Source organism: Bufo gargarizans, chromosome 2, assembly GCF_014858855.1.
Source record: "Bufo gargarizans isolate SCDJY-AF-19 chromosome 2, ASM1485885v1, whole genome shotgun sequence".
Taxonomy (NCBI): domain Eukaryota; kingdom Metazoa; phylum Chordata; class Amphibia; order Anura; family Bufonidae; genus Bufo; species Bufo gargarizans.
The window spans coordinates 36,661,477-36,675,741 of NC_058081.1; positions in this window are offsets into that span (position 1 = coordinate 36,661,477).

A 14,265-nucleotide genomic window follows, 5' to 3' on the forward strand; every position below is an offset into this window, starting at 1 on the left:
CTTCCTCAAGTGCCACTATAGTGATCCCAGTGTCCTGAGGGTAAGAGGGATTGACAGAGTGAGGTTGGGGGTGCGGGGTGGTGACGCAAAAAAAGCATTACTACAAAAGGAAACGAAGTAGATTACTGTGCTGGATACAGTAGTTCCAGGTGGTTTAAATGAGTATAACAGCTTCAAGTCCTTTTTGTAAGATGTGAATTTTATTATGGGCATATAAGCTTTTTTATATGTATGTTTCTAATTTTCATTTTCTGTTTAGATTTAAGATGGAGTGAGATTGGATGGTGGACAACCACGAACCACAAGAAAGTCTGTCAATTGCATGATGTGATTTGAGAGGGAGACATGGGGTGTGTCCCCATGACGGACCCTTATCCAACACTATTCATGGTACTGTCACTTATGATCAGTGAAGAAGCACTTTGTATATTTTGTTGACACTATTATGGAGATAGCTTTATCACGTCAAATTGATGATTATTATTGATTATGTATTTTAATACACCCGAGGGTCATGGGTGGTTTAGTCCGCCCTTAGGTGGACAGCCGACCCATAATTTTCTTATTTTTATGTTGTTTGGATGATGCCCACCCTCCACTGTGCACAGCTAAGACCTGCCCTAGGTTGCTAATATAGCTTATGTGTTTATACAGCTAGACCTGCCAATAACCTTAACACAGTTCCTATGTTTATGTGTTAAAGACAAAAGTAGAGTTATTTACTGTGACATTATGTTTTGGAAGTAGAAAAAGATAATATGCCTTTAAGATTCATTTGGTAATGTAAGGTAAGCTAAGTGACACAGCAGAAACAACAGAAAGTAAAGTATGGTGTTAATCTGTTGTTACTGGACAGAAGTCTAGCCCAATCACAGCCATCCTCTCACACAGCAAGAGTTTTCACCAATCACAGCCAGCCTCCCACACAGCCTGTCTCGGAATACCCCCAGCTTCTGCTACTAGAATCATTATTCACCAGAGACAAGAGCTGAAGAGACATTCACTCCACTGAGAGCTGAGTTTTATGGGAACAAGAGGCCAATATAGGTATTTAAAACAGTTATATAATGTTCATATTGTTAGTATTGTGCTTAGAACTGTATACTGAACTAGATATATATGTGTTTACTTACAGAGAGATCATAAAGTGCTTAAATAACCTAAAGTGAGAGTACAGATACTAAAGAGAGAAATATAACCACCATTTTATGTTGAATGACAAGATTGAACAGTTGAACCACCAGCTTATGCATAACGCCATTTTGTGATAACTTTTCAGCACGTGTTATGTACATGGACTATCTGCTGCGGAGGCGGCAGTGTTATATATGAAGAAAAGTTGAAGTTAATAAAGAAGTTATTTTAAGAATTTGGTGTGTTCTTTTCTACTGTTTCCATAGAATGGCGCTAGAGGAATTACAGAGTAATAGTCTGGTTAGACTAAAAGTCAGAGATACCAAAATTCTTCTAATGCCACAGCGCAAAAGGCACTTCATAGTGCTGCGCCTGCCACACTCCCACAGTAAGAAATACATATTATGCCATGCTCTTTCATGTTAATGGATTTTCTGGACAGGACAGGGTCTCCAAAGTGAGGTAAGCTCTGCTTAACTACTGTCCACTCCAGCCAAGAGATGAGGAAGGATCCTAAACAGATGAACTCTATAAGAATTGTCTAAGAGGGTTATGCAAATGGCTTTTCAGAACTGGACAATGACTACATCTATTTACAAGTCAAACTTGACTCCTTTACCTCAAGATAAGCGCCTTTGACCCCATATTCAACATATAATGTATATTTGTCAAAACTATTATTAGGGCAAATATATTCTGTGAACATATTCAATCTAAACCTAGTACTAGTAGGTTTTCAGTGAGGCTTCATGGGTGATTTCTATTATAGAATAGTTTCTCCTCCCACCAGTAGCCTGTGCTCATATGTAAATAATATGACCGTGGTGTCTACTTGATCACAGAATCACATAACCCAGTGGTTATGGAGGTGTTTCATTAACACCTTGGAGCAAAGACATTTAAAACTAGACATTGGACACCTGTATCACTGATTTTATATTCTGCTCTTGGGTTTTTACGCCCCAGGTGCATTATCTTGCACTTATCAACATTAAATTTTAGTTGCCAGATTTTTGACCAAGCACTGTGGATGTCACTGTTATGTGGGTGCTCTAGATGTCACTGTTATGGGGACACTGTGGATGTAACTGTTATGGGGACACTGTGGATGTAACTGTTATGAGGACACTGTGGATGCAACTGTTATGGGGGCACTGTGGATGCAACTGTTATGGGGACACTGTGGATGCAACTGTTATGGGGACACTGTGGATGACACTGTTATGGGGACACTGTGGATGTCACTGTTATGGCGGCTCAGTATGAGTGATAGGGATCATGCAAACTACTGTGATCGGCCCAGGAATCCATGTCTCAGTCCATGTGTCAGCCACAATTTCCAACCTTGGCTCCCCTGACCAGATAAGAGACTGGCTGTATCATATATTACTGTCATATCGTCAGTTTGATCAGGAGAGTGCGGTCGGCCTGGGAGATGCGGCGACACACGGACCATGTTTTCCAGGCTGATCATGGTCTTATCTCACGTGTATCACATATGATGGCCCAAGATAAACCCTTCAGCAGTCAGGACCAAAAAAGATAGGATTAGACCTCATGCACAGGACCGTATCGGTTCTGCTTTATCCAAGTAGAAGATCTGCTAAATAAGGATACTGCCTGTGTGAGATGTGCATTTTTTCCAGAGCCATTGAGTTCTATGGGTTTTAGATCTGCATTATGTCCAGAATAAGACATGTTCTATCTTTTTCTGTACTGATATATGGATGTGGAAAGCACACTGATGTGTCCATGTGTTTTCCACATCTGTATGTCAGTTCTGCAAAAAAAAAAGACATGTCCTATTCTGGTCCTCATAATGCAGACTTGAAATCGATAGGACTCTATGGGTCGCACACGGACAGTATCCTTATTTAGCGGATCTGCGTCTTGCAGAACGCAAAATGGATATGGTAGTGTGCATAAGGATTTAGATACATAGCTCAGCAGGCTGCATCATACAAAATGGGATTAGATATGTAACATCCCAGAGTATGTCACTAAAAACTTTGTTTCCCTGCTACGACATGTTAAGTGTTTATTTTTTGCCATCTTGTGTAGTCAAACATTGCATTTTCAATTATGTGTATTTTCCAGGCCTGTATTATGTATTTGCTGTAATTTCCCTGTCCGCCAGCAGATGGCAGCAAAATGTAGCAGACCATAGCCAGTTAGTATATCTAGCCTGGAATATTCCATTCCAGTCTAGCCTCCCCTGTGTGAGCAGAAGTAGGACGTTCCCATGTCCTGTCTCATGAGGAGGAGAAGAAGTTGTTTGGCCAGTGTGTACCAGCCACCCCTGCCAGGGGCAGGCTGTGTTGGTAGGAGCTCCCAGCTACAGAGATCCCAACCCTGGATCTATCCTCGGCTGAGGCCAAGGATCCATCTTCCCATGCCTGAGTAATCTACCTCAGCTGGTGACAAGCAAGCAACAACCTCCAGAACTTTAGATCTCCAGGACGACACCATTCCCTGCGAGCAGTGCTGTGAGTACATATCCAGAGTCCAGGAGAAGCCAAATCCCTCCTCAGCTAGTCAGGCCCATACCAAGCGGAAGACAGACAGAGCAGAAGATAAATACCTGCCAGATGTCTTAGGCATATGACAAGAAGCGAAATAGATATAAATTCCTGCCACATATTGCCAATACCTGCTGGGACCCAAAAATACTTATGCTGTAACTCGTATGGATATCTGTTGCCATTAAGTAAAGACAAGTTGGATTATATCTCCTGTCTGGATCTCAATCATTCCACCATAACTCCAGGAGTCCAGCAGTACCAAGGTAGGAGACACCGTTGACACTACTATACCTACTACACAGAGACATTATCCCCCTCTGGCATTCCTCACCTGGTACGTGAGTTATAACATCTTAAAGGGCCCTGCTACAGTACCTGCGCAAGCTGCAATTGGCGTCACAAACCATAGACTTATATACTGACCCACTGCATAGCAACCTCACTGACCCGGTGTCCTGCTCATTGCAGATACACAGCTCAGCAGGCTGTATCATTGAAGATGGGATTAGTTACAAACCAGCTGGAAGTATCGCATACAACAGGCTATGTATCAGGCACACATACATGTTAGTATTAGATACACATGTGTTTGGATGTGCTTGCCGATTCCAGCTGTTTATTACACTCTGGAGATGGTGAGGGGAGAGCCTGCAGACGGTCAGTGATGGGATTAGATACACAGCTCAGCAGGCTGTATCACACAGGATAGGATTAGATACACATGTGAGGGCAGAGCCTGTGGACCGTCAGTGATGGGATTTAGATACTAGTTGAGAAGTAGATTCAAGTCTGGGTGTAGTAACATGGACACAGGAGTTGTAGATGGAGTAGCCGCTGCAGACAGAGCAGGGGGGGGCTGTGGCCAGCCTGTGACTCATCACTGTGCAGTGCAGCCAGGCTTGTGTATCAATAAAGTTATGTATTCAAGAAAACAAGAAGGGCAGAAAGTAAACAGATTTGCCAGGATAATGTGATGTCGTCCAGGGGGGAAGGAAAGCTCAGACATGAAAAACAGGTATTGGGGGCATATGGATGGATGGTGAGGGGTGTTAGGAGCACATAAAAAGAATTTTGATTTTGGGACCGGACAACCTCTTTAACCCAGAAAACCCTTTATTTTATCTAAGGGGTTGTGGTAATTTTGGATGGGGTAAGGGTTTCGATGGAGTAAAAGATGATGATTAAAGTCTCACGATGCATCTAAGGGGTTGTGGTGGTTTTGGATGGGTTAAGGGTAAAAGAAGATTAAACTCCTTCTAAGATGTATGCCTGATCTGAGCTTTCATTCGGTGGATGAACCAAAAACGTTCAATCTTGAGAAAGGCATGCACTAAGTCAGTGTGCATCCTTATGTTCTACACCAAATCTACTCTATTGTATTAAGTCTCTCACCTGATTGAGGAGATCCTGACCTCTGTAAAGTAGGGAACCCTCATTCTGTAGAAATGGTTCATCTGCAGGAAAAACAAAATGGCGTCTTATAAAACATCCAAGAGACAATTGAAATCATTCCAAAAACATCTTTTCTCATGGGCATGTCTACATAGACAGCCTCATAGGAGCTCTACAACTATAGGAAGAGTCATGTGATCATCAAATACTAGGATTTTGTCATTTACATTATGTTCTCTACATTATGTTCCCCGACATTTAGAACCATCCCCAAAGATCATTACCAGGGGTTGGGGGTCTACATACAATGATAACATTATGGCTATAATTTATATTTGTGATGTTAAGGATACTAATGGATATAAGTGAGTTAAGGATTGATATCTGCCATCCTTGTATTCCACCAACGGCTTGCCAATATAATTGGGGCAACCTTGATTAGCCAAAATAATATTTACAAAAATATATAGATAAGGAATATTTTCCAAGTTTTAATTTTTCTATTATGCCTCCATCCTCAACCGTGCCAGTCCCTTCCCATCAGAATTGCCAATCGCCGAGGAATTCCTGGACAGTCCTTAAAAATAGGCATGTCTGTTATTTTTTTTTATTTTTTTAAGCTGGTGGTTCTTGACTATGTTATTTTGGTGTTAATTATCATTTTACAACTCACAGTACATGCTGATAATGAATTCCTATCAGTATATCGAGTAATAGCCATGTATTGCTTATAATCTTTATCATTCAACATGGTTTTCCAAATTGTCCATGAAAAATGTTGGCTATCCATGATTTTAGGATAAGTTGTCAAAAATAAAAGAAAACTTCTGGTTGGCAACCCTGCTTCCCATCCCAAGTGAGCAAAGACTGGAGAAGGACAGAACAGGCTATGTGCAGCCTCTAGTGGTCATTTGTGATACTGCAAAAAAAAATTTTTACAGCTGCCCTAAAACACTCCCTATCTTATTTTTTTTCTCCTCCAAAATACATGCATGCAGATGTAATAAATTTGAGATTGTGAGTTGTCACAAATCTTAATTTTTATCAGTAATCATGATGTACAAATAGTGCTGTCCCAAAAAGTTAAGGATGATTTCCCATCAGAATAATAGTACAATTAAACAATGGGATTGATGTAGGTCTGATTCCTGGGCCCTCAATTGATTGCATGGGGGAGGTTCTAAAATTAATGTTGTCAATGCTAGAGCTGCGGCTGAACGTAAAAATAATTTTATTGTATAACTAACCAGTTGCTGCCCCCCCCCCCCCCATTAAGGACTGGATTATGAGGGAAGTGTGGACATCATGATAATACACTCAGAGATAATCCCGGGAATAAAAGTATCCCCACCACCTCCCCTGTGCTTCTCCTCGGTAACATACCGTAAGATGCTGGACTTACCTGTTCTGTGAACCTGGCTGAGAAGTTTCTGTATACGGGGGTGCTCTCATTACTCAGGGCATCTGTAAACTCCTCATTCACAATGTAGACGGTGACATTGACCTTGATGACGACTTTAGCTAAAATTATATAATTCATTATTTATTATATCATACGGATTGGATATTCACAAAAACACACAATTCTGCTAGAAACCCCTAGAGGACCCTGCTATTTTCAGTTTTTTTGCATTTTTGCTTTTCACTCCACCACGTATCCCAAAGCCATAATTTTTTTATTTTTCCGTTCGCATAGCCGTATGAGGGATTGTTTTTTGTGGGACAAGTTGTACTTTGTAATGACACCATTTAAAATTTCACATGATGTAGTGGAGAGCAGGAAAAAAAATTCAAATGGGGTGGAATTGGAAAAAAAAAACACAATTCTGCCACAGTTTTATGGGTTTTGTTTTACGGTGTTCCCTATGCGGTAAAAATATTGTTCTATTTTAATAGTAAGGGTGTTTTCAGACACTGCGATGCCTATGATGTTTTTTTGAAACTGTTTATTTTTATTTTTGGGAAAGGGAGGTGATTTTTAATTTTTTTACTTTTTTTTAAATAAACCATCAATCATTAACCACCTCCCGACCGCTGTACGCGTATATGCGTCCGGGAGGTGGTTGCTTTATTCCTCCTGGACGCATATACGCGTCTTCTCGCGAGACGCGAGATTTCCTGTGAACGCGCGCACACAGGCGCGCGCGCTCACAGAAACGGAAGGTAGAACTCAGGTAGGTCAGTAGAGTCGCACCAAACACCACACTACACTACACTACACCCCCCCCCCGTCACTTATTAACCCCTTATAAACCCCTGATCACCCATGATCACCCCATATAAACTCCCTGATCACCGCCCTGTCATTGATCACCCCCCTGTCAGGCTCCGTTCAGACGTCCGTATGATTTTTACGGATCCACGGATACATGGATCAGATCCGCAAAAAGCATACGGACGTCTGAATGGAGCCTTACAGGGGGGTGATCAATGACAGGCGGGTGATCACCCATATACACTCCCTGATCACCCCCTGTCATTGATCACCCCCCTGTCATTGATCACCCCCCTGTCAGGCTCCGTTCAGACGTCCGCATGATTTTTACGGATACATGGATCGGATCCGCCAAACACAGGCGGGTGATCACCCATATACACTCCCTGATCACCCCCTGTCATTGATCACCCCCCTGTTATTGATCACCCCCCTGTAAGGCTCCATTCAGACGTCCGCATGATTTAAACGGATCCATGGATACATGGATCGGATCCACAAAACACATGCGGACGTCTGAATGGAGCCTTACAGGGGGGTGATCAGTGACAGGGGGGTGATCACCCTGATCACCCTGATCACCCCCTGTCATTGATCACCCCCCTGTAAGGCTCCATTCAGACGTCCGCATGCGTTTTGTGGATCCGATCCATGTATCCATGGATCCGTAAAAAATCATGCGGATGTCTGAATGGAGCCTTACAGGAGGGGTGATCATTGACAGGGGGGTGATCACCCTGATCACCCTGATCATCCCCTGTCTTTGATAACCCCCCTGTAAGGCTCCATTCAGACGTCCGCATGTGTTTTCTGGATCCGATCCATGTATCCATGGATCCGTAAAAATCATGCGGACGTCTGAATGGAGCCTTACAGGGGGGTGATCAATGACAGGCGGGTGATCACCCATATACACTCCCTGATCACCCCCTGTCATTGATCACCCCCCTGTTATTGATCACCCCCCTGTAAGGCTCCATTCAGACGTCTGCATGATTTTTACGGATCCATGAATACATGGATCGGATCCACAAAACACATGCGGACGTCTGAATGGAGCCTTACAGGGGGGGTGATCAGTGACAGGGGGGTGATCACCCTGATCACCCCCTGTCATTGATAACCCCCCTGTAAGGCTCCATTCAGACGTCCGCATGTGTTTTGTGGATCCGATCCATGTATCCATGGATCCGTAAAAATCATGCGGATGTCTGAATGGAGCCTTACAGGGGGGTGATCAATGACAGGCGGGTGATCACCCATATACACTCCCTGATCACCCCCTGTCATTGATCACCCCCCTGTTATTGATCACCCCCCTGTAAGGCTCCATTCAGACGTCCGCATGATTTAAACGGATCCATGGATACATGGATCGGATCCACAAAACACATGCGGACGTCTGAATGGAGCCTTACAGGGGGGGTGATCAGTGACAGGGGGGTGATCACCCTGATCACCCTGATCACCCCCTGTCATTGATCACCCCCCTGTAAGGCTCCATTCAGACGTCCGCATGCGTTTTGTGGATCCGATCCATGTATCCATGGATCCGTAAAAAATCATGCGGATGTCTGAATGGAGCCTTACAGGAGGGGTGATCATTGACAGGGGGGTGATCACCCTGATCACCCTGATCATCCCCTGTCTTTGATAACCCCCCTGTAAGGCTCCATTCAGACGTCCGCATGTGTTTTGTGGATCCGATCCATGTATCCATGGATCCGTAAAAATCATGCGGACGTCTGAATGGAGCCTTACAGGGGGGTGATCAATGACAGGCGGGTGATCACCCATATACACTCCCTGATCACCCCCTGTCATTGATCACCCCCCTGTCATTGATCACCCCCCTGTAAGGCTCCATTCAGACGTCTGCATGATTTTTACGGATCCATGGATACATGGATCGGATCCACAAAACACATGCGGACGTCTGAATGGAGCCTTACAGGGGGGGTGATCAGTGACAGGGGGGTGATCACCCTGATCACCCTGATCATCCCCTGTCATTGATAACCCCCCTGTAAGGCTCCATTCAGACGTCTGCATGCGTTTTGTGGATCCGATCCATGTATCCATGGATCCGTAAAAAATCATGCGGATGTCTGAATGGAGCCTTACAGGAGGGGTGATCAATGACAGGCGGGTGATCACCCATATACACTCCCTGATCACCCCCTGTCATTGATCACCCCCCTGTCATTGATCACACCCCTGTAAGGCTCCATTCAGACGTCCGCATGATTTTTACGGATCCATGGATACATGGATCGGATCCACAAAACACATGCGGACGTCTGAATGGAGCCTTACAGGGGGGGTGATCAGTGACAGGGGGGTGATCACCCTGATCACCCTGATCATCCCCTGTCATTGATAACCCCCCTGTAAGGCTCCATTCAGACGTCCGCATGCGTTTTGTGGATCCGTTCCATGTATCCATGGATCCGTAAAAAATCATGCGGATGTCTGAATGGAGCCTTACAGGAGGGGTGATCATTGACAGGGGGGTGATCACCCTGATCACCCTGATCATCCCCTGTCATTGATAACCCCCCTGTAAGGCTCCATTCAGACGTCCGCATGAGTTTTGTGGATCCGATCCATGTATCCATGGATCCGTAAAAAATCATGCGGATGTCTGAATGGAGCCTTACAGGGGGGGGTGATCAGTGACAGGGGGGTGATCACCCTGATTACCCTGATCACCCCCTGTCAGGCTCCATTCAGACGTCCGCATGTGTTTTGTGGATCCGATCCATGTATCCATGGATCCGTAAAAATCATGCGGATGTCTGAATGGAGCCTTACAGGGGGGTGATCAATGACAGGGGGGTGATCAGGGAGTCTATATGGGTGATCACCCCCCTGTCATTGATCACCCCCCTGTCATTGATCACCCCGGTAAGGCTCCATTCAGACATTTTTTTTGGCACAAGTTAGCGGAAATTTTTTGTTTGTTTTTGTTTTTTCTTACAAAGTCTCATATTCCACTAACTTGTGTCAAAAAATAAAATCTCACATGGACGCACCATACCCCTCACGGAATCCAAATGCGTAAACATTTTTAGACATTTATATTCCAGACTTCTTCTCACGCTTTAGGGCCCCTAAAAAGCCAGGGCAGTATAAATACCCCACATGTGACCCCATTTCGGAAAGAAGACACCCCAAGGTATTCCGTGAGGGGCATATTGAGTCCATGAAAGATTGAAATTTTTGTCCTAAGTTAGCGGAAAGTGAGACTTTGTGAGAAAAAAACAAAAAAAAATCAATATCCGCTAACTTATGCAAAAAAAATAAAAATTCTAGGAACTCGCCATGCCCCTCATTGAATACCTTGGGGTGTCTTCTTTCCAAAGTGGGGTCACATGTGGGGTATTTATACTGCCCTGGCTTTTTAGGGGCCCGAAAGTGTGAGAAGAAGTCTGGGATCCAAATGTCTAAAAATGCCCTCCTAAAAAGAATTTGGGCCCCTTTGCGCATCTAGGCTGCAAAAAAGTGTCACACATGTGGTATCGCCGTACTCAGGAGAAGTTGGGGAATGTGTTTTGGGGTGTCATTTTACATAAACCCATGCTGGGTGAGAAAAATATCTTGGTCAAATGCCAACTTTGTATAAAAAAATGGGAAAAGTTGTCTTTTGCCAAGATATTTCTCTCACCCAGCATGGGTATATGTAAAATGACCCCCCAAAACACATTGCCCAACTTCTCCTTAGTACGGCGATACCACATGTGTGACACTTTTGTGCAGCCAAGGTGGGCAAAGGGGCACACATTCCAAAGTGCACCTTTCGGATTTCGCAGGCCATTTTTTACACATTTTGATTGCAAGGTACTTCTTACACATTTGGGCCCCTAAATTGCCAGGGCAGTATAACTACGCCACAAGTGACCCCATTTTGGAAAGAAGACACCCCAAGGTATTCCGTGAGGGGCACGGCGAGTTCCTAGAATTTTTTATTTTTTGTCACAAGTTAGCGGAAAATGATGTTTTTTCTTTTTTTTTCTTTTTTCCTTACAAAGTCTCATATTCCACTAACTTGCGACAAAAAATAAAAAGTTCTAGGAACTCGCCATGCCCCTCACGGAATACCTTGGGGTGTCTTCTTTCCAAAATGGGGTCACTTGTGGCGTAGTTATACTGCCCTGGCAATTTAGGGGCCCAAATGTGTGAGAAGAACTTTGCAATCAAAGTGTGTAAAAAATGCCCTGCAAAATCCGAAAGGTGCACTTTGGAATATGTGCCCCTTTGCCCACCTTGGCAGCAAAAAAGTGTGACACATCTGGTATCGCCGTACTCAGGAGAAGTTGGGCAATGTGTTTTGGGGTGTCATTTTACATATACCCATGCTGGGTGAGAAAAATATCTTGGTCAAATGCCAACTTTGTATAAAAAAATGGGAAAAGTTGTCTTTTGCCAAGATATTTCTCTCACCCAGCATGGTTATATGTAAAATAACACCCCAAAACACATTCCCCAACTTCTCCTGAGTACGGCGATACCAGATGTGTGACACTTTTTTGATGCCAAGGTGGGCAAAGGGGCACATATTCCAAAGTGCACCTTTCGGATTTCACCGGTCATTTTTTACAGATTTTGATTGCAAAGTACTTCTCACACATTTGGGCCCCTAAATTGCCAGGGCAGTATAACTACGCCACAAGTGACCCCATTTTGGAAAGAAGACACCCCAAGGTATTCCGTGAGGGGCATGGCGAGTTCCTAGAATTTTTTATTTTTTGTCGCAAGTTAGTGGAATATGAGACTTTGTAAGGAAAAAAGAGAAAAAAAAAATCATCATTTTCCGCTAACTTGTGACAAAAAATTCTAGGAACTCGCCATGCCCCTCACGGAATACCTTGGGGTGTCTTCTTTCCAAAATGGGGTCACTTGTGGCGTAGTTATACTGCCCTGGCAATTTAGGGGCCCAAATGTGTGAGAAGTACCTTGCAATCAAAATGTGTAAAAAATGGCCTGCAAAATCTGAAAGGTGCACTTTGGAATATGTGCCCCTTTGCCCACCTTGGCAGCAAAAAAGTGTAACACATCTGGTATCGCCGTACTCAGGAGAAGTTGGGGAATGTGTTCTGGGGTGTCATTTTACATATACCCATGCTGGATGAGAGAAATATCTTGGCAAAAGACAACTTTTCCCATTTCTTTATACAAAGTTGGCATTTGACCAAGATATTTTTCTCACCCAGCATGGGTATATGTAAAATGACACCCCAAAACACATTCCTCAACTTCTCCTGAGTACGGCGATACCAGATGTGTGACACTTTTTTGCTGCCAAGGTGGGCAAAGGGGCACATATTCCAAAGTGCACCTTTTGGATTTCACCGGTCATTTTTTACACATTTTGATTGCAAAGTTCTTCTCACACATTTGGGCCCCTAAATTGCCAGGGCAGTATAACTACCCCACAAGTGACCCCATTTTGGAAAGAAGACACCCCAAGGTATTCCGTGAGGGGCATGGTGAGTTCCTAGAATTTTTTATTTTTTGTCGCAAGTTAGTGGAATATGAGACTTTGTAAGAAAAAATAAAAAAAATAAAATCATCATCATTTTCCGCTAACTTGTGACAAAAAATAAAAAGTTCCATGAACTCACTATGCCCATCAGCGAATACCTTAGGGTGTCTACTTTCCGAAATGGGGTCATTTGTGGGGGTTTTCTACTGTTTGGGCATTGTAGAACCTCAGGAAACATGACAGGTGCTCAGAAAGTCAGAGCTGTTTCAAAAAGCGGAAATTCACATTTTTGTACCATAGTTTGTAAATGCTATAACTTTTACCCAAAGCATTTTTTTTTTGCCCAAACATTTTTTTTTTATCAAAGACATGTAGACCAATAAATTTGGCGAAAAATTTATATATGGATGTCGTTTTTTTTGCAAAATTTTACAGCATTTTGATTAATAACAAAAAAAGTAAAAATGTCAGCAGCAATGAAATACCTCCAAATGAAAGCTCTATTAGTGAGAAGAAAAGGAGGTAAAATTCATTTGGGTGGTAAGTTGCATGACCGAGCGATAAACGGTGAAAGTAGTGTAGTGCCGAAGTGTAAAAAGTGCTCTGGTCATGAAGGGGGTTTCACCTAGCGGGGCTGAAGTGGTTAAATTGCCAATTGTACTCTGTTTTGTGATGGGTATTTATCCATCACAGAAAACACCATTCACTGTATTCCAAAACAGTGCTGCCAGTGCTGATTTCAGTGATTATTGTGGGTTTTTCTTTCTTTAGCGGAAGGGTACAACAATTTTAACAATTTTGTCCTTCTGTGTAGAAACTGTCGGGGAACTCGGGAAGAGTCAGGACAGTAGAGGGGTGGAATTTGACAGTATGACTTTATTTATTTACTTTTATTTTGCTAAGTCAGGTAAAGCTCTTAGGTTGCAATGGACAATCTGTAACAAAATCCCACCACCTGCCATGTGCCATTTACACTCACCTAAAGAATTATTAGGAACACCTGTTCTATTTCTCATTAATGCGATTATCTAGTCAACCAATCACATGGCAGTTGCTTCAATGCATGTAGGGTTGTGGTCCTGGTCAAGACAATCTCCTGAACTCCAAACTGATGTCAGAATGGGAAAGAAAGCTGATTTAAGCAATTTTGAGCGTGGCATGGTTGTTGGTGCCAGACGGGCCGGTCTGAGTATTTCACAATCTGCTCAGTTACTGGGATTTTCACGCACAACCATTTACAAAGAAAGGTGTGAAAAGGGAAAAACATCCAGTATGCGGCAGTCCTGTGGGCGAAAATGCCTTGTTGATGCTAGAGGTGCAGGCTGGTGGTGGTGGTGTAATGGTGTGGGGGATGTTTTCTGGGCACACTTTAGGCCCCTTAGTGCCAATTGGCCATCATTTAAATGCCACGGGCTACCTGAGCATTGTTTCTGACCATGTCCATCCCTTCATGACCTCCATGTACCCATCCTCTGATGGCTACTTCCAGCAGGATGATGCACCATGTCACAAAGCTC